The sequence below is a fragment of the Nyctereutes procyonoides genome, unplaced genomic scaffold, assembly GCF_905146905.1.
Source record: "Nyctereutes procyonoides isolate TBG_1078 unplaced genomic scaffold, NYPRO_anot_genome, whole genome shotgun sequence".
NCBI classification, from domain to species: Eukaryota; Metazoa; Chordata; class Mammalia; order Carnivora; family Canidae; genus Nyctereutes; species Nyctereutes procyonoides.
The window spans coordinates 19,432,540-19,460,059 of record NW_026575147.1 but is presented as its reverse complement, the minus strand read 5'-3'; positions in this window follow the sequence as shown (position 1 = coordinate 19,460,059).

The window sequence follows — 27,520 nt, the reverse complement described above, 5'->3', positions numbered from 1 at the left end:
AATACCAGTGGGACTTTGGCAAGTTACATAACCACTCAGTGTTTCAGTTTCTCATTTGTAGATGGAGAAAATAACACCTACCTCAGGTTGGGATGAACATTATTAAGTGAGATAATACATGTAGTTGTTAGCCTAGCTTTAGTTACTTTTTTCTTAGCAAATATTTTGAATGGTGTTAAGTTTTCCTGTTTTTAAGTTTCCCCAATTACAAACTGAATATAAAAATACTTGACACAGAAATGGTAACTGTGCTTATACTGAGCATAGCATATAGACTTGTTGATTTACTATGTTATACACCTGAAACTAACATAATGTGTGATAATACCTCAATTAAAAAAAAAAGGAATAAGGACGTCTGGGTGGTTCAGTCTGCTAAGCATCTGCCTTTGGCTCAGGTCATGATTGATCTGGATGGGGCTCCCTGCTCAGCGGGGAGCCTGCTTCTCCCTCTCCCTCTGCCTGCTCCACTGCTTGTGCTCTCTCTCACTCTCTCTCAAATAATATCTTTAAAAAAATAGCAATAAACAAATACATTTTCACATGCTTGCCTCCCCAAGAAATTATTAAAATTCACAAAATCAATTTAGAAGTGTAATGTTAATGAAATGCATAAGTCATTTCAAAAAAAAAGATTGAACTAGAATTTTGCTAAGATCGCTTTTATGATCATAATTCTGTTCTTGGGTTACTGTGTCAGAAACAAATGAGCATGAAATGTGATGAAATTATTTTTAACATTTTAGATGTTTCAAGAGAATAGGCAAGACATATGAAGTAAATACCAGAAAATGCATATTTTTATAAATCCTTACATTTCATTAGTGGTAAAGGAATTTTAATTATATTTTTAATATCGAAATAATCCCTTTAGAAATGGCTCATTATTGACTTGATCAAGCATTTGATCAAGATTACTTGTTTTTCTTCACTAGAAAGAATATTTAGTGATAAACATTCAAATATCCTATTTGAAACAAACTTAATGTAGGAGGATATTCAAGATTTCTCTTTATATATATATATATATATTTAATTTTTGTTTATTTATTTGAAAGAGAGAGTAGAGGGAGGAGCAAAGGGAAAGGGACAAGCAGACTCCAGCTGAGCCTGGAGTCCAACTCTGGGGCTTGATCCCATGACCCTGAGATTATGATCTAAGCCAAAATCAAGAATTGGATGCTTAAGTGACTGAGCCACCCAGGCACCCTATCTCATAATAATATTAATAAAGAAAAGTGACCACCTTTTACTGAGCTTTTAGCCGACCCCCTTTACAAATATCCCAGCTTTTGCAACTTTCCTTTGAGGTATCATCTCCATGTTACAGAGAAACTGAGGTTCAGAGAAGTTGAATAACTTCTCTAAGATGACACAGCAGCAAGTTTAGAGAAGCATATCTTTTTTTTTTTTTTTTTTTTTTAATTTTTATTTATTTATGATAGGCACACAGTGAGAGAGAGAGAGGCAGAGACACAGGCAGAGGGAGAAGTAGGCTCCACGCACCGGGAGCCCGACATGGGACTCGATCCCGGGTCCCCAGGATCGCGCCCTGGGCCAAAGGCAGGCGCCAAACCACTGCGCCACCCAGGGACCCCAGCATATCTTTTTTTAAAAAAATTTTATTTATTCAAGTAATTTCTACATCCCACATGGGGACTCAAACTCTGAGATCAAGAGTTGCATCCTTTTCTGACTGAGCCAGCCAGAAATCCCTAGAGAAGCATAACGTTTTCAGTGGGCATTTTACCATGTTTCTTTTTTTTTTTTTACCATGTTTCTTTATACATATCCCTTTTGCACATCCTTTTTTAGAAAGCAATTGTCATTTCTTTGAGGATAGTGATTTGTTGTTTTTTTTTCTATCCTTTTCACAGAGAAGTTACCCAATAAATATTTGATGTTGGTGATACTCATTACTGAGCTAACTTCTACAATGGCACGTTAAATAAAATGTGGAGTTTTACATGGACAGTATAAACAAAGAGATCAAAATATGTATCCAGATGATTTATGTCAGTAGTTTTATTGAATGATATTGGATACATTCTGGGAAAAATATAATGGATTTTCTTTCCAAATTCCCAGGTAAATTTACAGGGATGTAGACTTAACTGTTCTGGCGCTCTCATAACAAATGACATGACTTTTATTTCTTTCTACCTGCTAGCCATGATTAGAGAGAATTAACTTCCTTAAAATTGTTAAGTATTTACTTGAGAAAGCATCAGCTTTCTAAGTATTTGATTTAGCTTTGAATTTTTTCAGTAGTCAGACAGAGGGCGCCCTTGGACCACCATGAAGTTATAACGAGGCTTTTTAACATTTGATGCTGGCAGATTGAGTGATGGCTACAAAATTGGCGGAAAATGTATTGTTTTGGTCAAAATAGATTAGAAAATGGTTTAATGTTGAGTTTAATGTTGCTGGTTTTTGCTTTAAATCTTATTGAATTGTTGCACAAATTGCTTTCCACTTTTTTCATTTCTTAAGGAACTAGAGAAAAGCTGTAAGGTTTAAATCAACAAGAATTCAATTTGGAAGATTTGTTTGATATATATAATGTCACATCTAAAATTTGAAGGGTGGAAATCTGACTATAACTTCTATTCATGTCTGATTGCAATTGACAGATCTGTCCATATGAATATGTATGTGTTAGGCTATGTGCTGAGTACTTTCCCTGCATTATTCTTACAAACAATGACTAAGTAGGGCTGTTACCCACTTTTTAAAAAGGAGAAAATTGAAGCCTAAGGAGATAAGAAGATTTCCACTAATAAGTGACAAAACTGGGATTTAAATCTGGAGGTGTGAACACCAGCCAGAATCCATACTTCTAGACAGAATACTATACTGCAAATGATAATTTCCTCTGTTCGTGGCACAAAATATACAATTAATGGTGAAATTGTGATTTCCACCCTTTAATTTCCAATTATTATTGAAAGAATACAACAACATCCAGACTCACCATGGCTTAATTTAGGAATAATTTTGGGAAATTAGACTCTTTATTTCCTGGTGATGTAGTAATTTGAATTCAGATGCTATAGATGGATTCAACTTCTGGTCAGAAGAAAACTTAAGTTTGCCATGGTAGAATAAAAAGAACACTGAATTGAGAACCAGGTAATCTGATTTATAGTATATTTTACTACTAATATCTGAGTGAGCTTCAGAAATGATTTAAGCTTACTAGACCCCTGTCTTTCAAATGAAGGGAATGTACTAGAAAACGTCAGTTCATAAATCCTTGTGTTGTAGATTTTGCATACAGAAATCATTCTCTTGTTTTATATACATATACTGTATGTGCCTTGTTCAATTTCTGGGAGCAGTATATTCATATAAATCTAATGATGTCATGCATCTGCTTTAGCACTGGTACGAAGCCCCACAACCAATAGATGCATCTGTGGAAGCAGCTAATTCTCAACACTGGTTACTATCGAAGATTTGTGGAGGGTATTTGTTCTTTAAACTAACATTTTCTGAACACCTACTATGTGCTAGTTATGAAAATACAGCATTGAATAAAACAGACAAAATTCCTAACCTCATGAAGTTTACAATCTTAGGACAATCAGACAAAGAAATAAGTAAAATTTATGGTAATTAGATAATGATAAATTCTACAGAGAAGAGCAAAACAGGTTTAAAAAGGAAGATGGTGGCTATAGGGATGTGTAAGATTTGCAGTTATAGATAGGATAGTCAGAGAATCATTCACTGAAAAAAAAAAGTAGATGTTGAGCAAAAACCTGAAGGAGGTTAAAGGAATAAGCTATGTGATCTCTAAATAAAGAATCTTCCAAGTAAAAGGAAGAGCAATTGCAAAACTTTTGAGGTAGACATGGCCTGTTCATAAAAGCTCAAAGTGGCCAGTATAGCTGGGGCTGAGATGGTGAGGGGCAAAGATAGATCATTGGAAACAGTGTGTTCAGGACTCTATTGTCAGGGCATTGACTTTTATTTTGAATGTGATGGAAGTCCCTGGAGAGCTTTAAGGAGAGGATCAGTTTGGCTATTGGGTTGAGAATAAACTGCAGAGGGCAAAGGTAAAAAGCAGGGAGCCTAGTTAGGAGCATTTACAATAATCCAGTTGAGCGATATGAGGTTTTAGCCAGGGAGATGGAAATAGCGAGGGAGTGGTTGGATCCTGGAGACTGTGACAGTATTAGCTGATGGTTAAAATAAAGGATATGTGAGAGAGGAGTCTCAGCAAGACTTAGCCTTAACAATTGGTGGGATGAAGCTGCCATTAACTGAGGAAAAGTAGCCTTTGCTCCTTCATTTCATCTGTGACTACATCATGCATATACCATACATCTAAAACACTGCAATAGCCAACTTTTAGCTTCTTTCTTTTCCAATCCATCCTGTGTGCTATAGGAATTAAGAACAGGTTGTTTGGATTGGGGAAAGGGGAAGGCTAGAACAATATTCAAAAGGTAAACATGCTTTGCATTTATTGTTTTTCCATAAGAGGGATTTGCCTCTAGAGTAACTCAGAGTAAAACTACAAGCAACACAATTATTTCCTCTGCTTTATTAGAAATGCTTTTATAATCATGTTAATTAAATTACCTTATATCTCTTTGTAGTTGGTGTTTATACCTTCCATAAAATAACTAGAAAGCTTTTTTGTTTACATTTTTATATTCTTGAGGACTTACTGTAGGATTGCAGGAAGTTTAAAAATTAGCAGTGAAGTGGATTTGTATTATTAGTCTGATCTTAATGTTACAACATACTGATTATGCAAGATATATAATTAGTTTTTTTTGTTACTTAACCTAGGCAGAACTGTAACAAGACAAATTGGAGATGATATAAGGTATAAGGTGAAAGCGATTAAGTTACTATCTGATTAAAACATTTAAATCTAAAAAAAATAAAAAAATAAAAACATTTAAATCTAATATTGGCAGAATTCTCTAGAAAATTCACAATGCGTTTTGTCTCCTTTTCCCAAAACTTTCCTTCAACTTTGGTATGTATCTGTTGAATAATATTTCTAATTTTGAGAAGCTAGTTTAAAAACAAGTGTTAACTTCTTTCGACAAGAATTTGAAATCTGAATCTAAAAATCCTTGATGTTATTACTGATATCCCTTGGCACTGCTGGATAATTTTTGTTTAAGGAATCATAGCTACAACTACACATAAATATAGTGATATATAATTTATCTATTGTAATACTAAGTTTCTTTCTTTTTAAAAATCACTTTAGGGACCGACGCCTGGGTGGCTCAGAGGTTAAATGCCTGCCTTCGCTCCGGGGCATGATCCCGCGGTGCCAGGATCGAGTACCACCCAGGCTCCCTGCATGGAGCTTCTCTCTCTGTGCTTCTCTGCTTGTGTCTCTGCCTCTCTCTCTGTGTCTTTCATGAATAAATAAATAAAATCTTTTTTAAAAATCACTTTAAAGGCACACAATAGAAGAACCATTTTCACAGATTAATACATCTTGTCTCTGCTTCAAATTTTATTTATTTATTAAAAGTTTTATTTGAGTAATCTCTACACCCATCATGGGGCTTAAACTCACCACCCTGATTTCAAGAGTCCCAAGCTCTTCTGACTGAGCCAGCCAGGTGCCTGGCCCGGTTTGCTTCAAATTTTAAACTTACATTTTTTCCCTTTTATGAAAATGGAAAGAGTATAGATGAGTTATTTTATAGACAGATAGTAATATTGGGTTGTTCTAAGTAGTTTTCTTTGCCACACATCCTTGACTTTCAGGTAAGCAATGAATGAGTTTTTTTGGTCACTGCACACCTGATTTTGATAAGTTTTGTGTTTTTAACTCTCAGAATGAGATTAGCCATCACATATATGTGAAGAAATATGATCTAAATTAAACCTCTAACAACTCTCAAATTTGAAAAAAAACATAATTGTGTGAGACTTCTTTTTTCACACCAATTTTTGTATATGTTGTATTAAATCACCAAATGTTTCTGGATCCTTCACTATGAAAAAACAGGCTTCCTGTATCATTTGGAAATGTTATAATGGTTATAACTCTTACTGAGCTCATGAACCTAAAATTAGAGAATCTTAAGAATCCTAAGAAGTGAAAGGGAGTGTAGAAGTCATCTGGTCTGATATAAAAGTCTCTCTTCATCTCTGGCACAAAGTCATTTATTATCTGCTTAGATATGTCCAAATCGGAGCGAACTCACTAACCCATAAGAAGGCTATTCCATTTTTGAAGAGTTCAAATTGTTAAAAATCTATTCCTTATGTTAGAGCCAAAATCTGTCTCTGTCTAATTTTTACCCTTTGGACTTACCCTTTAAAAGCTATATGGAGGAGTGCCTGGGAGGCTCAGTAGGTTAAGGTAGCCAACTCCTGATTTTGGCTTGAGTCATGATCTTAGGGGATAGACCCTTGTGATGGGCTCCATACTCAATGGGGAGTCTGCCTGAGGATTCTCTCTCTACCTCTCCTGATGTCCCTTCCCCTACTCTCTCTAAAATAAATAAATCTTTTAAAATAAAAGCTATATGAAATACAATTAAAGTATCTTCCATATGAGCAGCATCTCTTGTGTTCTTCCCATTAAGTCCTTTTTTTTTAGAAGACTTTATTCACCTATTCATGAGAGACACAGAGAGAGGCAGAGACATAGGCAGAGGGAGAAGCAGGCTCCCGGCAAGTAGCCTGATGTGGGACTCAATCCCAGGTCCCTAGGATAACCACCAAAGCCAAAGGCTTCAACCACTGAGCCACCCATTTGCCCCCCCACCAAGTCTTTTTTCTAGCTTTAAACATCCTGGATTTCTTCAATATTCTTTATATGACATGGTTCTTAGAGTCTTCCTACCTGGCTGACATACTCTGAACTTGCTGAAGCTTAGCAGGGTATCATATAGAGCAATAGTTGTTAAACTTTAATATGCTAGAATAGATGCACTTGGGATGCTTGTTAAAAATAGAGATTCTGACTTAATAAATCTGAGATGAAGCTCTGGAAACTCTACTTTTAATTAGTATCACATGATAATTCTGATGCAAAAGTCCTCTGGACCTCCCTTTGAGAAATACTGTTTCAAAACGTTGTATAACAGATCTCTGAAATCCTTCCCAAAAGGCCTCAGCTGGTGAGAAAGACAAATGTTTAGAATGACCCTTACAAGACAGAGCAGGGTGAAATGAATGTGAGGTCCACAGGCTCGAGAGGGTATGCAGATCTTTAGGCCAACAGATGGGGCAGGTGTTGGGAGTAGTTTGCTCCAAAGTGGGGGAATGGATCTCTGGGTGGAAATGAGTGTGAGGAGAGGGTGGAAGGATATATATATAGCCAAAAAGAAGTAGCTAAAAAATACCCTACAATACTATCTGCTTGCAAGGTAAACAGAACCCTTATAATAAGTAACTTTTGAGTTGAAAGTAAAAATTGAAATTGAAGACAACACAGAGAATATTACATAGCAAAGCCTACAGTGTACAGAAAGTAGTATTATAAAGAAAACATTCAACTTTAGAAATGCACTTAGAAAACATGAAATATTGATGTTAATCAATGAACCAAACATTGAACTCAATAAGCTAGGCAAAGAACATCAACAATAAACCTAAAAAAGCAGAGCTATGGAATGAAGAGATGATGAAGTAAAAAACAATTGGGGTGGCTCAGTCGGTTAAGCATCTGCCTTTGGCTTATGTCATGATCCAGGGTCTTAGGAAAGAAATACTAGTCCAGTCTGGCTCCCTGCTCAGTGGCAAGTCTGCTTCTCCCTCTCCCTCTGCCATTCCCCTGCTTGTGTTCTCTCCCTCTGCCATTCCCCCTGCTTGTGTTCTCTCTCAAATAAATAAATAAATAAATAAATAAATAAAAATCTTAAAACAAACAAACAGTCAAACATATACTTGATTAGTGTATCCAAACTGATTTCCTGGAAAGACCAACAAAACAGAAAAGTCTGATGAAAAGAGAAAAAAAGATGGAGGAGAGGAAACCAAAAAAGCAACATTGGTGATGGAAAGAGGACATAATCACAGAAATAGTGAAGACTTAGAAAGCATAAGAATTTACTGTGTACTGCTTTAGAGCAATACATTTAAAATCTGGGAATTTCTGGGAAATTCAAGCCAGAGGTAACCCCAAAAAAGAGGTAGAGAATCTAATAGTCCACTAACCATAGAAGCAGTTAGAAAGTAAAAGAAATGTATTTAAAACAAGAATAGTGAAAGGAATAGTAAAATAAATGTATTTGAAAGGAAAAGAGCACAATGATGTGAATATACTTCATTGAACTGTACACTTAAAGATGGTCAAGATGGTAAATTTTATCTGTGTATTTTTTACCACAATTGAAAAAAAAATTTAAGGAGAAGAAAAGACCCCAAGTTTCAGTGATTTTATGGGCAGGTTATAGAAAAGCTGTAAGAAAGGTATTAATTCATCTGTGTCTTACACATTCCTATAGCATGGAAAATAAAGAAACATTTGCAAAATATTTCTATAAGGTCAACCTAACCACAAGACAAGGAAAGGAAAAAGTATAGCACACACAAAAAAAACTGACATCAATCTTATTTATGAATATAAATATAAAAATACTAAATCAAGTATTAGCAATTTAAATTCAGCAGTGGGTTAAAAGGAAAATAGATCATAGACATCTGCTAGACCATAAGCTCCATGAGGAATCATTGCCGGTTCCCTAACACATGTCAAGTGCTTGCCATATATTAGGTACATACATTTTTGTTGAATTGAATGAATTGAATTAACCAAATAGATTTAATTCCAGGAATGCAATGTGGAATATGTGGTTGATATTAGGGAATACATTCATTATACTGGAAGAATAAAAAATAAAAAGATAATCTTGTAAGATGCTGAAAGATTTTTTGATAAATCTCAACTCCCTTTCCTGATAAAAATTGTTCTAACCTAGGGAAAGGAAATTACCTTAATTGAGGGCCATTTGTTAAAAACTTAAACTTCACACTTTATTATGAAACATTAAAAGTTTTTCCATGGATAAGACAAGAATGGCTGCTATACCTGCTATACTATTCAACAGTGTTCTAGAAGTCTTAGCCAATGTAAAAAAAAAAAGAAATAAAAGAAATAAGTACTAGAAAAGAGGAAACAAAAATCATTATATGCAGGCAATATAATTGCCTATTTAGATAATGTAAGGCAACTAATGAAACACTAATTACAATTAATGAGTGAAATAAAGTAGTTCCATACAAGATAAATAAATCACATCTTCCTGTATGGTAGCAATAACTAATGAAAAAAATATAGTGGGAAAAAATTTCATTTATAGGAATAACAAGAGCAAAACCCAACAAGAAATATATGACTTCTATTTAAGATACTGTAAATATTTCCTGAAAGATAATTTAAGGCATTTTGAATAAATGAAGAGATAATAAAATCTTGAATGGGAAAATTCAATTTTATAATGATGTCAATCTCTCCTATTAATCTCTAAATGTGATGTAATCTCCATCAAAACCTTGATTGGAGTTTTTGGGAGGGTAAGGACTTGAAGAAAGAATCTAGACAAGAATAGACAATTAAGAAAAAAAAATTTTTCTTTTAGAGAGTAATGAGTAGCAGATGAAGCTCCAAGGTGTTGCTCTTGTCAAATATTAGACTGTCAAGGATAATTAAGATAGTTTGGTAATGGCAAAGGAAAGACATATAGATTGGAATAGAGTAGAATGTACAGAAATAAACCGATGTATAAATGGAAATGTACTCTATGATAAAGTTTATATTTTATTTTTATAACAGATTTTTTAAAAAATATATTTTTTAAAGATTTTATTTATTTATTCATGAGAGACACAGAGAGAGAGGCAGGCTCCCCATGGGGAGCCAGACGTGGGACTCCATCCCAGGACCTCTGGATCATGCCCTAAGCCAAAGGCAGACACTCAACCACTGAGCTACCCAGGTGCCCCAAGAATTATTTGTTTATTTATTCAGGAGAGACACCCAGAGAGAGGCAGAGACAAAGGCAGAGGCAGAAACACGCTCCCTGAGGGGAGCCTGATGCAGGATTTTATCCCAGGACTCTGGGATAAAGAGCCAAGGGGAGACACTCAACCACTGAGCCATCCAGGTACCCCATAAATGTTATATTTTAAATCAAATGGGGGGAAAATGGACAGTAGAAGAGGTGTTGAGACCATTAGCTATTCATTTAGAAAATAAAGGTAGATTCCCACCTCAAAAGCCTATATAAAAAGAATTACAGATGAACTAACAATCAAAATGTACAAAAATTATAAAAGTACTACAAGAAAATAAAGAGTATTTTTATTCTTGTACTGGTAATAGCCTCCTTAAGCAAAACTTAAAAATAAAAAGCCACAAAGCACTGGTAATTTTAGACTTTGTAAGTTAGATATGCATGATAATTGTTAAGTAAAACAATTTTTAAAAATGGAAATAGAATGTATAACTTAGAAACTAAACCAGGAGAAAAAAGAAATAAGGAAAACCCAGTCCATACATTAGAGAACAGGAAGTGAAAGAAAAATGGTATGAAAAAAAGTCTAAACAGCAAAAAAAAAAAGTGATGGAAAAATAACCAAAATATACTAGTAATTACAAAAATCAAAATAAATAAATCAAACTCATATGTTTAAAAACATTATTTTCATTTTATATTTATACTATTAAATATATTTAAAAGCACATTAACTTATTAGATTTTTTAAAAGAGCTATATAATGTTTACCATAGATACATGTAAAATATAAAGATTTTATGTTAAATAATAGCACAGAATGTTTCAAAGGAAAACTATAGGAAAAACCACAGTAGGCAAACACTAACTGAATTAAAAGCTACACAACGTATTCTAAGGCAAAAAGAATTAAGACCCCAATGTGAAAAATAAGAAGTAAAACTTAAGGGATATCTGGGTGGAAAAAAAAAAGGGGGATATCTGGGTGGCTCAGTGGTTGAGCATCTGCTTTGGGTTCAGGGCTTACTCCCCAGGTCCTGGTATTGAGTCCCGCACCGGGCTCCCTGCATGAAGCCTACTTCTCCCTCTGCCTATGTCTCTGCCTCTTTCTCTGTGTTTCTCATGAATAAATGAATAAGATCTTAAAAAAAAAAACTTAAAACTTAAAATTTTAAGTTCAAGATGTGGAAGATCTGTTTTTAAAACAAAGACGGGTTCTTAAACCAAACACCAAAAGCACAAACTTTAAAGAAAAGGAATGATTAACTTTACTATATTAAAATCACACCTTCTCTACAACAAAAACACCAGAAGCAGAGGAAAGACAGCCAAATTACTAGAAGACACTTGCATGGACCGTGTTTGACGGTGTGTGTATGTGTTTACATCTTAAAGGGTTAGTATCCAGAATACCTAAAGCACCTTATAAAAACAGATAAAATTTAAAATGGGTAGATATATAGAATTCTCTGCTTAGTTTAGTTGGCTCAGGATGGGGGAATAACTGATTTATGAGCAATACTTAGGTAAAAGACCATAAGCTTAACTATGAGGCAATAATTTGATCTGGCTCACAAAAGAGATACAGATGCGAACTTCAGTCACAGTATGAGAAGAACACTGTTCAGAACTCTATTCTGTCCAGATTATGACCAACATATTTTTTTCCATAATTAGCAAATATTCATATAATTTTTTAACTAAAAAAAAGGAAAATGTATGATTAAGTTTGAAATTGATTTGATAAGGTGTCAAGATGTCTGCAAGAATAAATACTTGTTATCCAACTTCCAAATTTTTGTTGCTGTTATCTTTTCTCCCATTTTTTGTTCTTGGAGGTATAGGCCTTTATTGTCACTTTAGTGGAGTTTACACAAGGTAAATAATTGTGTTCGATCCACCATCTATAAACAGTTTTTTGCTTCAGGTTAAGGATGAAGCTATAAGATAAAAAAACTTTTATTAAAAAAAAAAAGAGGGGTGGCATTTTGTGCTACTTCTTGAGTATTTTGAGATCTATTAGGTTACAGCTAGCATACTTTCTTAGGAACTAATCTGCAGGATTATTTTCATTATATAAAATGTTGAGGGATCCCTGAGTGGCTCAGCGGTTTGGCGCCTGCCTTTGGCCCAGGCCGCGCTCCTGGAAACCCGGGATCGAATTCCACATCGGGCTCCCGGTACATGGAGCCTGCTTCTCCCTCTGCCTGTGTCTCTGCTTCTCTCTCTCTCTCTGTGTGACTATCATAAATAAATAAAAAATAAAAATAAAAAAATAAAATGTTGAGCTGACTGGGCCATATCTTTTTTTTTTTAAGATTTTATTTATTTATTCATGAGAGACACAGAGAGAGAGAGAGAGAGAGGCAGAGACACAGGCAGAGGGAGGAGCAGGCTCCATGCAGGGAGCCCAATGTGGGACTCGATTCTAGGACTCCAAGGTCAACACCCTGGGCTGAAGGCAGATGCCCAACCATTGAGCCACCAGGCATCCCGGACTGGGCCATATCTGATCTAACTTTGCTAGCCCTTATTTTCTCTTATATTTTTGAAAATAGTCATAGCTAAAGAAAATGTCTTGGGGATCCCTGGGTGGCGCAGCGATTTAGTGCCTGCCTTTGGCCCAGGGCGCGATCTTGGAGACCCGGGATCGAATCCCACGTCGGGCTCCTGGTGCATGGAGCCTGCTTCTCCCTCTGCCTATGTCTCTGCCTCTCTTTCTCTCTGTGTGTGACTATCATAAATAAATAAAAATTAAAAAAAAAGAAAGAAAATGTCTTATTTAAAAATTAACTATTCTTGGGATCCCTGGGTGGCGCAGCGGTTTGGCGCCTGCCTTTGGCCCAGGGCGCGATCCTGGAGACCCGGGATCGAGTCCCACGTCGGGCTCCCGGTGCATGGAGCCTGCTTCTCCCTCTGCCTGTGTCTCTGCCCCTCTCTCTCTCTCTGTATGACTATCGTAAATAAAAAAAAAAAAAAAAAATTAAAAAAAAAATAAATAAATAAAAATTAACTATTCTGGGGCACCTGGGTGGTTCAATTGGTTAAGTGTCTGCCTTCAGCTCAGGTCATGATCCCAGGTTCCTGGGATCAAGCCCCACATTGGGCTGCCTGCTCAGTGGGGAGCCTGCTTCTCCTTCTTCTCCCTGCTTGTGCTCTCTCTCACTATTTCTCTCTCTTTCAAATAAATTTTTAAAAAATTTAAAAATTACCTATTCTGGTTTGTGTCTATAGGATGGGTAGGAGCAGTAGAAAAGCAGTTCACCTTTATTTTTTAAGGCCTGGACAGCACTGTTTACGTTGCTTCCATTTATATCTTACCTGATGAATAATTCAATTCTAGGAAGGAATTAAAGACATATGAGCTCAAAATTTTCAGTTTTGTGGATATTGCTAAATTGTTGCAGAACAAATATTTGTTAAGATGAGTTAATGACTTTAATCAATATAAAAATCACCTAAACCATATCTTAATTTCATACTTTTTCTTTCTGGATTGATTTTCTTGTGCACCATCCCATTAAAACAATTTTTCTTTTATTCACCACAGCTTTACGATCGAAACAAAAATGATTGATTATATTATTGATTATAACTTTGTTATAATGATGAAGAACATAGTTACATGGTAAAGTCTTGCAAGAGAACAAGAGATGGGCAAGTATCAGGCAAAGGTATTTCATGAGGGAGGCAGTGTGATGTCATACAAAGACACTAACTTTGGACCCAAAGCAAGCAAGTTCTCAATCTCAGGTTTACTACTGCACCAATTGTGTGGCTTGACTCCCTAGACTTCAGGTCCCTATCTGTCCAATAGGTATATTGTTAGCTACTCTGCAAGTGCATTGTGAAGATGTGAATTAAACCCCTAGCTAACACAGTCCTTGGCACACAGTGATAATGTTAATTGAGTACCTATCACAATGACAACCATAAACCAGACTTAACCCTTAAAGGAAGACAATAGAAATATACACATATGGCAGCCCCAGTGCTAAGGATATAGTTAGCATGTTGCTTTTCTCTTTTCTAGAAACTGAACCCCCAGCAGCTGACAGGTCTGTGTTAGAGGATATTGGATGTTCTAAATGTATTTTGTAGGTGAGGGTACCCATGTCACTTACACTTGTACCCTGTGTTCTTCTCCCTGGGAGTCAGGCTTCAAAGATTCAGGCTGCCTTTTTCTCCCCAGATGCTACATCCTCGGGCTTGATCCCTCCTGAATTAGCTCTGGACTGGAACACTGTGTCCCCCATTACTCACTCCTCTCAGGCCTTTTTTATGTTAAGGATGCTATTATAAACCACTTTGGGGAGTGACAAAGAATAAGCACTGAGAAATTACAAAACATGTGAAGGTTTTACAGAAGTGGCCTTTGGGCTGTGGTTCCTGCCTCCTTTTGACATGATAACTCAAGGGTGAAGCTCCCCGTGGTAGGCAGAATAATGCCCCTGTCCCTAAAGATGTCCAGATTAGGAATAGGATCCTTGGAACCTGTGAATATGTCGTGTTAGATGGCAAAGGATAATTAAGATTGCAGATGGAATTAAGGCAGCTAATCAGCTGACTTTAAGATAGAAAAGAGCAGGGGCACTTGTGTGTCTCAATGGTTGAGCATCTGCCTTCGGCTCAGGTCCTGATCCTGGGGTCCTGGAATTGAGTCCCACAGCAGGCTCCTTGCATGGAGCCTGCTTCTCCCTCTGCTGAAGTCTCTGCCTCTCTCCTTCTGTGTCTCTCATGAATAAATAAATAAAATCAGGGGTCCCTGGGTGGCTCAGAGGTTTGGCGCCTGCTTTTGGCCCAGGGCACGATCCTGGAGTCTTGGGATCGAGTCCTGCGACGGGCTTCTGGCATGGAGCCTGCTTCTCCCTCTGCCTGTGTCTCTGCCTCTCTCTCTATGTGTATCATGAATAAATAAATAAAATCTTAAGAAATAATAAAAATATTGTATTATATATTTGAAAGTTCCTAAGAGAATATCTTAAAAGTTCTTATTACAAGGAAGAAGTGGAACTATATGAGATGATGGATGTTAACTAAATCTATTAGTTGATTTACATTGTGTAGTCATTTTACAATGTATATGTCATATACAATGTTATATGTCAAATACATCTCAATAAAATTGGAAAAAGTAAAAATAAAATTTAAAAAAAAGATAGCAATAATACCATTGGGGTGGACCCAATGTAATCATAAGTGTCCTTAAAAGTGGATAACGGAAAAAAGTGGATAATAGAGGTAGAAGAGAGGGTCAGAGAAAGATATGACAATGTAGGCAGGGTCAGAGAGTTGCTTAAGACAATATTCTGTTTTTTTTTTTTAAAGTGGCTTTTTAAAGAAAAGATTCCAGTTATCAGAAAAGATTTTAGGAATGATTCTGATGAAATAACCAATAAGTTAGCATGTGTTGAGTTAGTGTGTGATTTCTTTTTTCTTTTTTCTTTTTTTTTTTAGTGTGTGATTTCTTAAGCAAAATACTTTTGAACTGAGCAATAAATAGAGTAATGGTCCCTGGAAGGGTAAGGGACCTTTAGGGAGAGGTGCAAGGGTAAAAACTATTTTCAAAACACACTGATGGTACAAAAGCAATGGTAGCTAAAACCACTAGTCCCTTAACACAACACAAATTAAACGTTGGCACCAAACTATACTATGTAGTGGTCATTATATTCACAGCCAGCCACTTGCAGAAAGAAAGGGAGGGGGAAGGAGAAAAAAAGAAGGAAGGAAGGAAAGAAAGAAAGAAAACAGAAGAAAGAAGGAGAGAAAGAAAGGAGGAAGGAAGAGAATAAAAAACAGAAAGGCAAAAAAAAAAAAAAAAAAAACCAGAAAGGCAAGTTTCACTTAAGACATATTGATGAAGCAGAAAAAAATATGTTATTATTGATCCCTGAGTACGTGTGCTTTTGATATTCTGAGGGATGAAACAAGAACATAAACACTTCTGCTGTGTATCAAAGTATAATGGTTGTCTTGTGGAAAAACATTTATGCAGTTGCTTGGATTGTGAACTGAACTAGCTGCTTTTTTGACCATGGACGCTGTTTTTACTTGAAAAAATGACTACTGATGAATCTGTGGTTGAGACAGGTATATGGTGGATGTTTTCTTGAAACGAACAAAGTGAGCCTGCCACTTCAAGGTAAACAGCTAATCAAATCTGTTGCCAATGATAAAATCTGGGCTTTCAAACAAACATAGGAATTTTGGAAAAATCATACTGCTATTGTGAACTTGATGGCTTCCTAGTACTTAAAGATTTTCTAATTAGATCAGATTCATTAATGTAATATATTGCTATTATATACTGAAATGTGTTAACATTTCGAAGATCTGCATAATTCAGTGACCCAATATTTTTGAAAGGACCAATGTATGATGTTACAAAACAAGCATGAGTAAAAGATCCATTCCAAGAGCAGGATGGACTAATGATTTTTTTTTTATTTTTAAGATTTATTTATTTATTTTTAAAGATTTCATTTATTTATTCATCAGAGACACAGAGAGAGGTAGAGACATAGGCAGAGGGAGGAGAAGCAGGCTCCATGCAGGAAGCCCGATGTGGGACTCAATCCCGGAACTCCAGGATCACACCCTGAGCTGGAAGCAGATGCTGAATCGCTGAGCCACCCAGGTGTCCCTGGATTTATTTATTTTAGAGAGAGAGTGAACAAAAGAGAGAGAGAAAGAGAAAGCAGCAGGAGGGGGAGAATCCTCAAGCTGATTTCCTGCTAAGGCTCCATCTCATGATCTTGAGATCATGACCTGAGCTGAAATCAAGAGTTGGACACATAGGGATCTCTGGGTGGTACAGCGGTTTGGCGCCTGCCTTTGGCCCAGGGCGCGATCCTGGGGACCCAGGATCGAATCCCACATCGGGCTCCCGGTGCATGGAGCCTGCTTCTCCCTCTGCCTGTGTCTCTGCCTCTCTCTCTCTCTCTCTCTCTCTCTGTGACTATCATAAATAAATAAAAATTTAAAAAAAAGAGTTGGACACTTAAATGCCTGAGCCACCCAGGTGCCCCTGGACTAATTTTTTTTTAAAGATTTTATTTATTTATTCATGAGAAACAGAGAGAGAGAGAGAGAGAGAGAGAGAGAGAGAGAGAGAGAGAGGCAAAGACACAGGCAGAGGGAGAAGCAGGCTCCACGCAGGGAGGCTGACATGGGACTCCATCCTGGGTCTCCAGGATCACACACTGGGCTGAAGGGCAGAGCTAAACTCCTCAGCCACTCAGGCTGCCCTGGACTAATGGGTTTTAATGTAACAGTATGAAAAGTTCATTGATATGCTTACAGATTCCACTTTGCAATAACATTTTAAAAACTACTGCTTATTAAGTTTTGTGGTAGTATCAAAGAAGCATATCCACAATTATTTGAAAATTCCATTAAAATATTCTCCTCTTTCTAACTACATACCTTTGTGAGGCCAGATTTTCTTCAAATATTTCAACCTTTCAAACAACATATCACAACAAATTGATTGTAGAAACAGATAGGAGAGAGAATCCAGATATCTTCTCTTAAGCCATATATTAATAGATACAATCCTCATAATCAAAAGTTCTTTGAGGTCCCTAATAAGTTTTTAAGGTAAAGGGGTCCTGAGACCAAAAAGATTGAGAACCACCAGAACAGAGGCTTTTATTTCATGTTGATCTTATGATGAAAGGTGCTAAAATGAGTTATGCTATGACTCTTACTAATACTTTAAATCATGTTGACATTTTTTAAGGCAGTAAAGTAAATATAAAACAACAAAACTGCAGTATTTAACATATACTATTTCTGATAAGTCAAAGCCTACATTTATATCTACATTTTTGGCCTGATCTAATGCTGTAACAACCCCATAAAACTTATATAGAAACCCAGGAACTGGGATCCCTGGGTGGCGCAGCGGTTTGGCGCCTGCCTTTGGCCCAGGGCGCGATCCTGGAGACGCGGGATCGAATCCCACATCGGGCTCCCGGTGCATGGAGCCTGCTTCTCCCTCTGCCTGTGTCTCTGCCTCTCTCTCTCTCTCTCTCTCTCTCTCTCTCTGTGACTATCATAAATAAATAAAAATTAAAAAAAAAAAAAGAAACCCAGGAACTTGCATTCAAGCATTGGAAAACAGATTTCTAGATTATTCTAACAGAGTCCAATTATGGTAAAGCCAGAGGGATGAGCTGCTTCAAATGTTTGCAGCCATGATTTCTTTTTTTTTTTTTTTAATTTTTATTTATTTATGATAGTCACACACAGAGAGAGAGAGAGAGAGAGAGAGAGGCAGAGACACAGGCAGAGGGAGAAGCAGGCTCCATGCACCGGGAGCCCGACGCGGGATTCGATCTGGGGTCTCCAGAATCGCACCCTGGGCGAAAGGCAGGTGCCAAACCGCTGCGCCACCCAGGGATCCCAACAGCCATGATTTCTTTTTTAAAAGTAGCCCTGTCAGCTGGAGAACAGAAAAAGAACAAACTTGCTGAACGAGGATGGGTTGGAGTAGGCCAGAACTCCCATTTTAATTCTGTAATTGGCATTCCGGCTGCAGCTAGGAGAAGCCTAAGTGTGTGGGAGATCTATAGGGCTGTCATCTACATCAAACTCAAAGTGCTTATGTGAGTAATTTTCAAGTTTCAACTGCAAGTATGATATGGGTTATGACCTTAATGGATAGCAATGGATATGTGAGATTTTGTGTTTATTGTTAGACTTCAACAGACTCTTTCAGTTATCTAATCTATGAATTAATTGTTCATACTTCTTTGTCAAAGCCCACTGACATAGTATCATCAGCCCCAAGGTATGTATATGAAGGCCTTTTGAGAAATGAAAAGTGTTAAATGAACGATTTATTATTAATAATAATATGCTTAGAGGAACACCGGGGTGAGTCAGTGGTTGAGTGTCTGCCGTTGGCTTAGGGCATGATCCCGGGATCTTGGGATTGAGTCCTGCATCGGGCTCCCAGCAGGGAGCCTGCTTCTCCCTTAGCCTATGTCTCTGCCTCTCTCTCTCAATAAATAAATTTCTCTCTTTTCTCATGAATAAATAAATTTTTAAAAATAATAATATGCTTAGAGACATTTTAATGCTGTGGTTTTGTACTTAGACTAGCCCAGGCTTGGGATCCCTGGGTGGCGCAGCGGTTTAGCGCCTGCCTTTGGCCCAGGGCACGATCCTGGAGACCCGGGATCGAGTCCCACGTCAGACTCCCGGTGCGTGGAGCCTGCTTCTCCCTCTGCCTATGTCTCTGCCTCTCTCTCTCTCTGACTATCATAAATAAATAAAAATTTTTTAAAAATTAAAAAAAAAAGACTAGCCCAGGCTTAAATTCTGGCTTTGCCACTGATGATCATGTAACCTGAAACAAGTTTCTTAACCCATGTGACCCTCAGTTTTGTCCATTATAATACTTATAATACTACTTATCTCATGGGTTTCTGTGAGGATTAATGGAGTAAGGTGCTTACATAGTAAGTGTGCCTAATCATAATAATGCGTACAGCGAATGATAGCTCCTGCAGTTATCATCAACTACAAGAATAATTACACTAATGTTAATTTTATACCTTAATGATAAGAGTTAGCAGAGACTAAAGATATCACATATCTTATTCTGTTATTTACCAAGAGCAAGTTCTTTGAGGCAGAGTCACTTGGGTAATATTGGATATCATTTGAGGACATAACTAGTATTTTTATCTTCCCTCCAACTATTGCACTTACTTTTCTGGATAGCAGGGAAAAGAATGAGGTTTGATGGCCAGAGGAAAAAAATATTTTGTCCACAAAAAGGCCATATTTAAAAGATGCATATTATTGTTAAGTAGACCTTTTCTGGGCAAAAGCTTAAAAGGTGATAATACCAGTATCCATAACTATTCAAGGAAATGAGCTGGCAGGAATTTAAAGCAGTATAATATTTTGTCAGGCAATTTAGCAATACGTGTTAATGATCTTAAAAATATTCAAAATTTGGCCCAGTGTTTCTATCTTGGGGAAATTTTTCTAAGGAAAAGAGACATATAAGAAATATTTGTGTTTATGGATGTTCTTCACAGCATTGTTTACAATAGTGAGCTAGAAACAAGTTAAACGTGTAATAATAGAAATTGCTTAAGTAAAGTATAGCCCAGTCATAGAGTGAAAGAATATGTAACTACTAAAAGTCATACTGAGGGTAAATACCTGAAATGCCTTCAAGTGCTTAGTCAGTAAATCAAATGTGCGATGTATCTGAGTCTAAGAAACTAGTGAGTGGTCTGTATTAAACTGGAGAGTTCATGCTCCAGCTAAAGGCATTACAATTCAAATATAGGGACGCCTGGGTGGCTTGGTGGTTGGGCATCTGCCTTTGGCTCAGGGTGTGATCCTGGGATCCCGGGATGGATTCCCACATCAGGCTTCCCGCATGGAGCCTGCTTTTTCCTCTGCCTGTATCTCTGCCTCTCTCTCTCTCTGTGTCTCTCATGAATAAATAAATAAAATCTTAAAAAAAAAAAAAACAATTCAAATTATAAAACACCACTTTGGTCAACAAAAGTCAAAGTCTGAATTCTGCCCACATGTTTATCAGCTTGAAACAGCTACAAATGGAGAATATTAAAATGTGGGGAAATATACATGGTATATCTTTAATTAATTAATATATACATATATTTTATTTATTTAATTTAATTTAATTTAATTTTTTTAATTCTTTTTTTTAAATTTTTATTTATTTATGATAGTCACACAGAATGAGAGAGGGAGGCAGAGACATAGACAGAGGGAGAAGCAGGCTCCGTGCACTGGGAGCCCGACGTGGGATTCGATCCCGGGTCTCCAGGATCGCGCCCTGGGCCAAAGGCAGGCACCAAACCGCTGCGCCACCCAGGGATCCCTAATTTTATTTTTTTAATATATTTTTAAAGACTTTATTTATTTATTCATGAGAGACACACACACACACACACACACAGAGGGAGAAGCAGGTTCCATGCAGGGAGCCTGATGTGGGACTCGATCCCCAATCTCCAGGATCAGGCCCTGGGTTGAAGGTGGCGCTAAACCACTGAGCCACCCGGGCTACCCTATATACATATATTTTGAAGATTTTATTTATTTATTCATGAGAGACACAGAGAGAGGCAGAGACATAGGCAGAGGAAGAAGCAGGCTCCCTGTGGGGAGCAGGATGGGGAATTCAATCCCAGGACCCCAGGATCATGACCTGAGCCGAAGGCAGACGCCAACCACTGATCCACCCAGGTGCCTCTATTTATTTATTTATATTAAGTAGGCTCCCAGGGTGGAGCCCAACACAGGACTTGAGCTCATGACCCTGAGATCAAGACCTGAGTTGTGATCAAGAGTAGGACACTTAACTGAAGGAGGCACCCAGGCACCCCTACATGGTATACTTTAAAGTGACAAAAGCAGGGGTGCCTGGGTGGCTCAGTAGGTTAAGTGCCTGCCTTTGGCTCAGGTCATGATCTCAGGGTCCCACATCTGGCTCCCTGCTTAGCAGGGAATCTGCTTCTCCCTCTCCTTCTGCCCCTCTCCCTCCATCCCTTCCCACTTTTGCTCTCTGCTTGCTCTTTCTCATGCTCTCTCTCTCAAATGAATAAATAAAATCTTAAAAAAAATAAAATGACAAAAGCAAATAAGAAAAGTACAGGTAAGGGATGATTTCAGTATTTTTTTTATTTTAAGCATGCACGTTTATAGACATATCTCTTTCCTGTCTGTTGGTTGGTCTGTCTTAATTGTCTGGAAGTACATTTGTCAAAACAATAATAGCAAAAGCTCACATAAACCTTACTGTGTGCCAGGGATTGTTTTAAGCACCTTACACATGTTAACTCATTTAATCCTCAGAACAATTATAGATACTACCACTCCCCCCATTTTACAACTGTTAAAGCAGAGACACAGAGAGGTTAAACAATCTGCCTGAGGTCACACACTTAAAAGCAGTAGAGGTCACACACTCAAACTGAGGCAGTAGTCATGTTATATTAAAACCAAAAGGTTTCAACTTGTTTGAGTTTTTTTATAGTTTTTATTTTCTTTACTTTTTTGTGGTTAAAATTTTTCTCTAATGAGCATGTACTTTTTAAAAGATTGTATTTATTTGAGAGAAAGAGTGCAAGAGCACAAGCAGGAGGAGGGGCAAAGGAGGAGGAGGGAGAAGAAGGCTCCTCGTGGAGCAGGGACCCTTGATATGGGGCTGGATTCCAGGACCCTGAGATCATGACCTGAGCTGAAGGCAAATGCTTAACCGACTGAGTCACCCAGGTGCCCAGAGCATGTATTTTATAATCAGAAAAACCACCATGTCTTATGAAAAGCACAGATTTATTGCCTAGGCTCGTGTTCTCTTTGGCTTCTCCAATTACTGTTCTCTGTTAATGAAAATTGGTTTGTCCGATTTGCTACCTGAAAACTTAGGCCCCGAGGAAATAAAAAAATAGGACAGATACATTTTATGGAGGTGGAAGAAAGAGCGTGTCAGTAACAGGCTCTGTGGGACAGCAGAAGAGCATTGAGCCAGAAACAGCAAGACTAGGTTAATGAGTGCAATGCGGAGAGCTGTCACTGCAGAAAAGTTTTATTTGGACCTGGCCCTATACCTCATTTAAAATATGGTAATATTATTTAATATATCACTTTCATGTCACCTAAAAATTTCTTTAACAAATATTCATTAGGTTCCTCCTTGCTAGGCACAAATGTGCAATGAAAAATCATATAAGGCACCGGTAACTTAGTAAGGGAGATATGGGACTACTAGAATATGATCATTACCACTAAAGAAATACTATGTACCTTGAGAAGTCAAAGTGGAAAGAGCTTAATTATTTTTTCCAGCTTTATTGAGATATAATTGATATAAAACATTGTACAAATTTAAGGTTTATGAAGTGATAATTTGATACACATATGTTGCAAAATACTTACCACAGTAAGGTTATTTAACACCTCCTTTACCTAATTACCATTTGTTTGTGCATATGGTAAGAACATTGAAGATCTACTCTCTTGACGACTTTCAACTATATAATAAGTATTGTTGATTATAGTCACCATGCTATACATTAGATCCCCAGGGAGAACTTCATTTATCCCAAAAGGCTTTGACCCTCTGCCAGGTGTTAAATACTTGTTCTAGGTACTGGAAAGATAGCAAATGATGAGACAAACATGGTCCCTGCCCTCAGAGAGTTTATGTTTCAACATTGAAGACAGAGAAATAATCATAATGTAGCCTCAGATAAAAGCACAGAAAGAAAGAAAATGTTCCAACCACATTATAACCTGGCAAAACCAGGATACAGAAAACATACTGATTTACCCCATAAAAGAACATTATAGGTAACTCTTTACTTATTAACACATGTGTAAAGTCTGAAATATTAGCAAATAAAATCAGTGGTGTATTCAAAGACCAAGCATCATGACCAATAAGATTTATTCCAGGTTTATAGAATGGTTTGATTTTGGAAAGTCTATACATAGAATTCAATATATTAATATACTAAAGAGGGAAAGAAAAAAAATAAAGAGGGAAAGATCATTTTAAGAGATGGATAAAAAGGGTTTGATAAAATGCAATGCCATAAATAATAAAAATCCTGGGGTGCCTGGGTGGCTCAGTTGGTTAAGTGTCTGCCTTTGGCTCAGGTCATGACCCCAGGGTTCTGGAATAGAGTCCCATGTAGGGTTTCCTGCTCAGCGGAGAGTCTGCTTCTTTCTCTTCCCTCCCCTTCCCCCTGCCTCATACTCTCTCTTTCACTCATTGTAACTAAATAAATAAATGATAACTCTTTAAAAAATAATAAAAATCCTTAGCAAAAAAGGAATATAGAGAAAATTGCTTAACTTGATAAAGATTTCTTAATGTAGAAGCAGACAATATACTTAATGGTGCAACTTTAGAAGAATTCTCAGACAAGGGAATCCATCACCACTATTCAACATTATTATAATTCAAATCAATGTAGTAATATGAGAACAATAAGAGGTATACAGACTGGAAAAAGAGAATTGTCTTTATCTGAAGATGACGTGATGATCCACATAGAAAAGAAAACAAATGGGCAAACTATTGAAACCAGTCGGAGCAGGCTGACAAGATCAATGTACAAAAATAATGTTTCTCTTTACCAATAGTGACCACTTTGAAAATGAAAGAGTAAAAAAATTCCTTTCCCACCAGACATAAAGAAGTATAATAATCTAGTCTAATAGTCTAACTCAAATAATTTAATAATTAAATGAGGGGTAACCACTATGTCCATTAAAGAAAAAAAACTACATAAATTAACAATAGTAAGAATTGCTAGGGTGACAATTACAGAGCTGCAAATATTGGTGGCCTTTGGTAGAGCAGTTTCCATGACCTGGTGGGAATGGAAGCCACAGTTAAATGGGTTGCAGGGTGAATGGAGGTTGAAGAAGTAGGGACACAAGATGAGGTGTACACTTTGAGAGGCTTAGCTGTGAGGGAGATGCAGGGTCCAGTGAAGGTTTGTGAGGCTGGTTTTAGTTTTGTTTGCTTTTAGATGAAGGTGGTAGGGGCTGCATAGAGGGATCCAGGAAAAACAGAGAAATGAAAAGTATGGAAGACAAGAGAAACGGGATCCTAATAGCAAAAGTTCCCTGAGGAGTCAGCAGGGGATGGGACTTTGTATAATAACAGCGGTGGGAATTAGGGGGATTAACCTTGAGTAGAAGAGGCATTTCTTGTAAGCCCAGAGGGAAAGGCTTTTAACCAGAAACTTGGGGAAGATGGACAGATTCAGCTGTACCTAGGTTTGAAAGTGCAGGGCCTGGAGGTTAGGGCAATGCCTTCCACTCATACCATAGCCTCAATTCTCTCTGTGAAGTGGGTAGTCTGGTCATCTGAGAGGGAGCAAGGTGATGGTGACAAAGGGAAGATGGTGGTGAGTGTTGAGGATAGTGACTGAAGGAATCAGAAAAGAATTATAACTTTAAGTTGATATTTAAGTTTTTATGTTGGCATCGGTCCACAGATGTAATTTACCCTCACTGTGCTTAGAATGCAGTAGTAGAGAAACTAGCTCTTAGGGATTACATATAAAATAAGGATAAGAGGGAGCCAGTGCACCAAGAGTTTCCTTCAAGGACCCAGGCTCCCTGGAAGAAAGTGTTGCTGAGAAAGTTCCGATGGACTCAGAGGAAATGAAGACATTTAGAACATGAGATGGTTCTGGTGGCAAGGGATGGGTGTGGAGAGTACAGGTGGTGAGAGTACACTATGAGACAGCTGGAGGGATGAGAGATTACTGCAGGTTGTGGATTAGTAGACTTAAAGAATCCAGAGATGACAATATGGTTTAGTAAAAAGAACATAAGCTTTGGAGAACCCATTGCAGCTTCCTTGCTATATGGTTGAGGATAAGTTACTTAAATCTCTCTGATCCTGTTTCTTTATGTGAAAAATGGGAAGCCAGTAGAATGCTACCACCAAATTGCTTGTCCCCAGAGACTGTGGAGGCTGAAAGAATGAAGAACCTCTGCTGCAGGCAGCTGCAAATAAATGTTTCTAGATTTGCTTTGGGGTAAACTATTGAAACTTCTGGAATCTTTAGTGAGTTCATTCTGAAGCTGTTGGTAGTACAAATCTAGAGCAGCCTTGAGTTATAGGATCATATCTGCAGTCATTTGTTGCATTTATTTAATCTGCTGGAAATAAGTCTTTAGAATATTGAGAATAACATCATTCAAGTCACTGTACAAATATAGTTACAATTGTTAGCACTCCAGAGCCTGCCAGTGTCAGAACTCTGAGCAATGGGTTTAATCGATCAATACTTTGTGAGTGGATGGTCACCTTCTCAACATGCCATAGAATTTATCAATGAAAGCTTCTTGCTACAATTTTGATAAAATTGTCTGATTCAATGATCTGTGTAAGAAATACATTCCCTTGTATCTTTTGAGACTTGAGAAGAAAGTTGAGTTTCCTAACTCATCATTATTAATTATTCACTATATTCATTGAATAAAACTGATACTAAAGATTATTAATACATAATTTAAATTAATAAAAACAGTATAGTCCTAAATTTTTCTTTTACTTGACTTTTCTTCTGATCTGGCTTTGCCCAGGTTTTCTTGGGAGTCACAAAACCTTGCATTAGGCCAAATGATCTTGATAGAATTTAATCCAGTAGTTATTATAGTTCAAGCAGGAGTATATAGAGCTGCTAATGCTTGCTTGGATCCATGTGCTTCATTTTATGCTGTCTATTGTATTAAGGATATCATTGTCAGCTGTACTGTAGGGCCTTGCCAAACCTGTTTGATTTAAAACAGTTAACTCTTTGGGGCAAAATGGTTATGGATAGCTGATTTAGTGAGAATATGAATATTATTGGAGAGTACCTGCTATGTAATAAATTAATAGATTTTCTTATCTTAAGAAATTCAATGTCATATTATGGTTTTGTGACTTGGGTATTGATATATTATTTTGGCTACTTCAGAAAGCTCTTTTCCTTTCCATACAGGAAATTTTATGGAAATGCATCTGAGAAATTCTTTTTGTGTGTTAGCTGATTAACCATCTTAATAATCTGAACATACCAAATTAATTGAAGAAGTTTCTTTACTTTTCTACTCAAAATATCCCACGATTGAATAGAATAGCATGGAATTTATATATTTCATAAGGAAGTAATAAAGAAAAGAAATATTTCCAATTTGGAATTTTAAGAAAATGTACTTTTTCTTGGCATTTATCCTTTTAGCACTAACAGATACTAGTAGAGTAGCCAATTAATTATTATAAGGAATCTTCTGTGGTAAATAAAGTTGGAAATGTTGAGCTGATCACTCTACTTTTGTGCCATGGCTTACCTATTTCATATATCTATGGTATTGTCATTATTTATTTCCTCTCTGCCTCCCCTTCAGAGAATGAACACCTTACAATTAGGGATAATGACCTAATCTTTACTGCTAGAACCTAGCTAATGGGGTACCTATCAGATACAGAAGGTACTCAATACATTTGATTTACAATGCATTTGGTTTACCTATCTGAATCCTGAAAGTTAAAGATTATTTAAGCAAGAGCACAGCACATGATTAATGGCATACGTTGGTTATGCACATAGTATAGCTTTGTCTAGAAGTTTTAAAATGTTAATACCTTAAATCTAAATAAATTTCAAATATTAATATGCTTTTGATTACAAATGACAGAAATCCCAGTGGAATGAACTCCAGCAAAAAAGGGGATATATTTGGCTCATTTTGTCAAACTACAGAAAGGGCAGGAGTAGAGTTGTTTTCATAGATGACTGACTCCAAGAGCTTTGGTGTCTATCATCTAGAATCTCATTTCTTTCTCAACACTTCTCTCCTCTGCCTCTCTGTGTTGGCTTTAATCTTTTAAATTGCTGTAAACATATCTCATCTATAGGCTTAAGTAGCCCTGAGCTTATATCCTTGGGACCTCATAATCTGAGAAAAATCCAGTTAGAAAATCCCAGGGAGGAGCTCTGATAGGTCAAATATGGGTTATGTGCCACTTTTTTTTTATGTGTCATCTTTGAACTAAT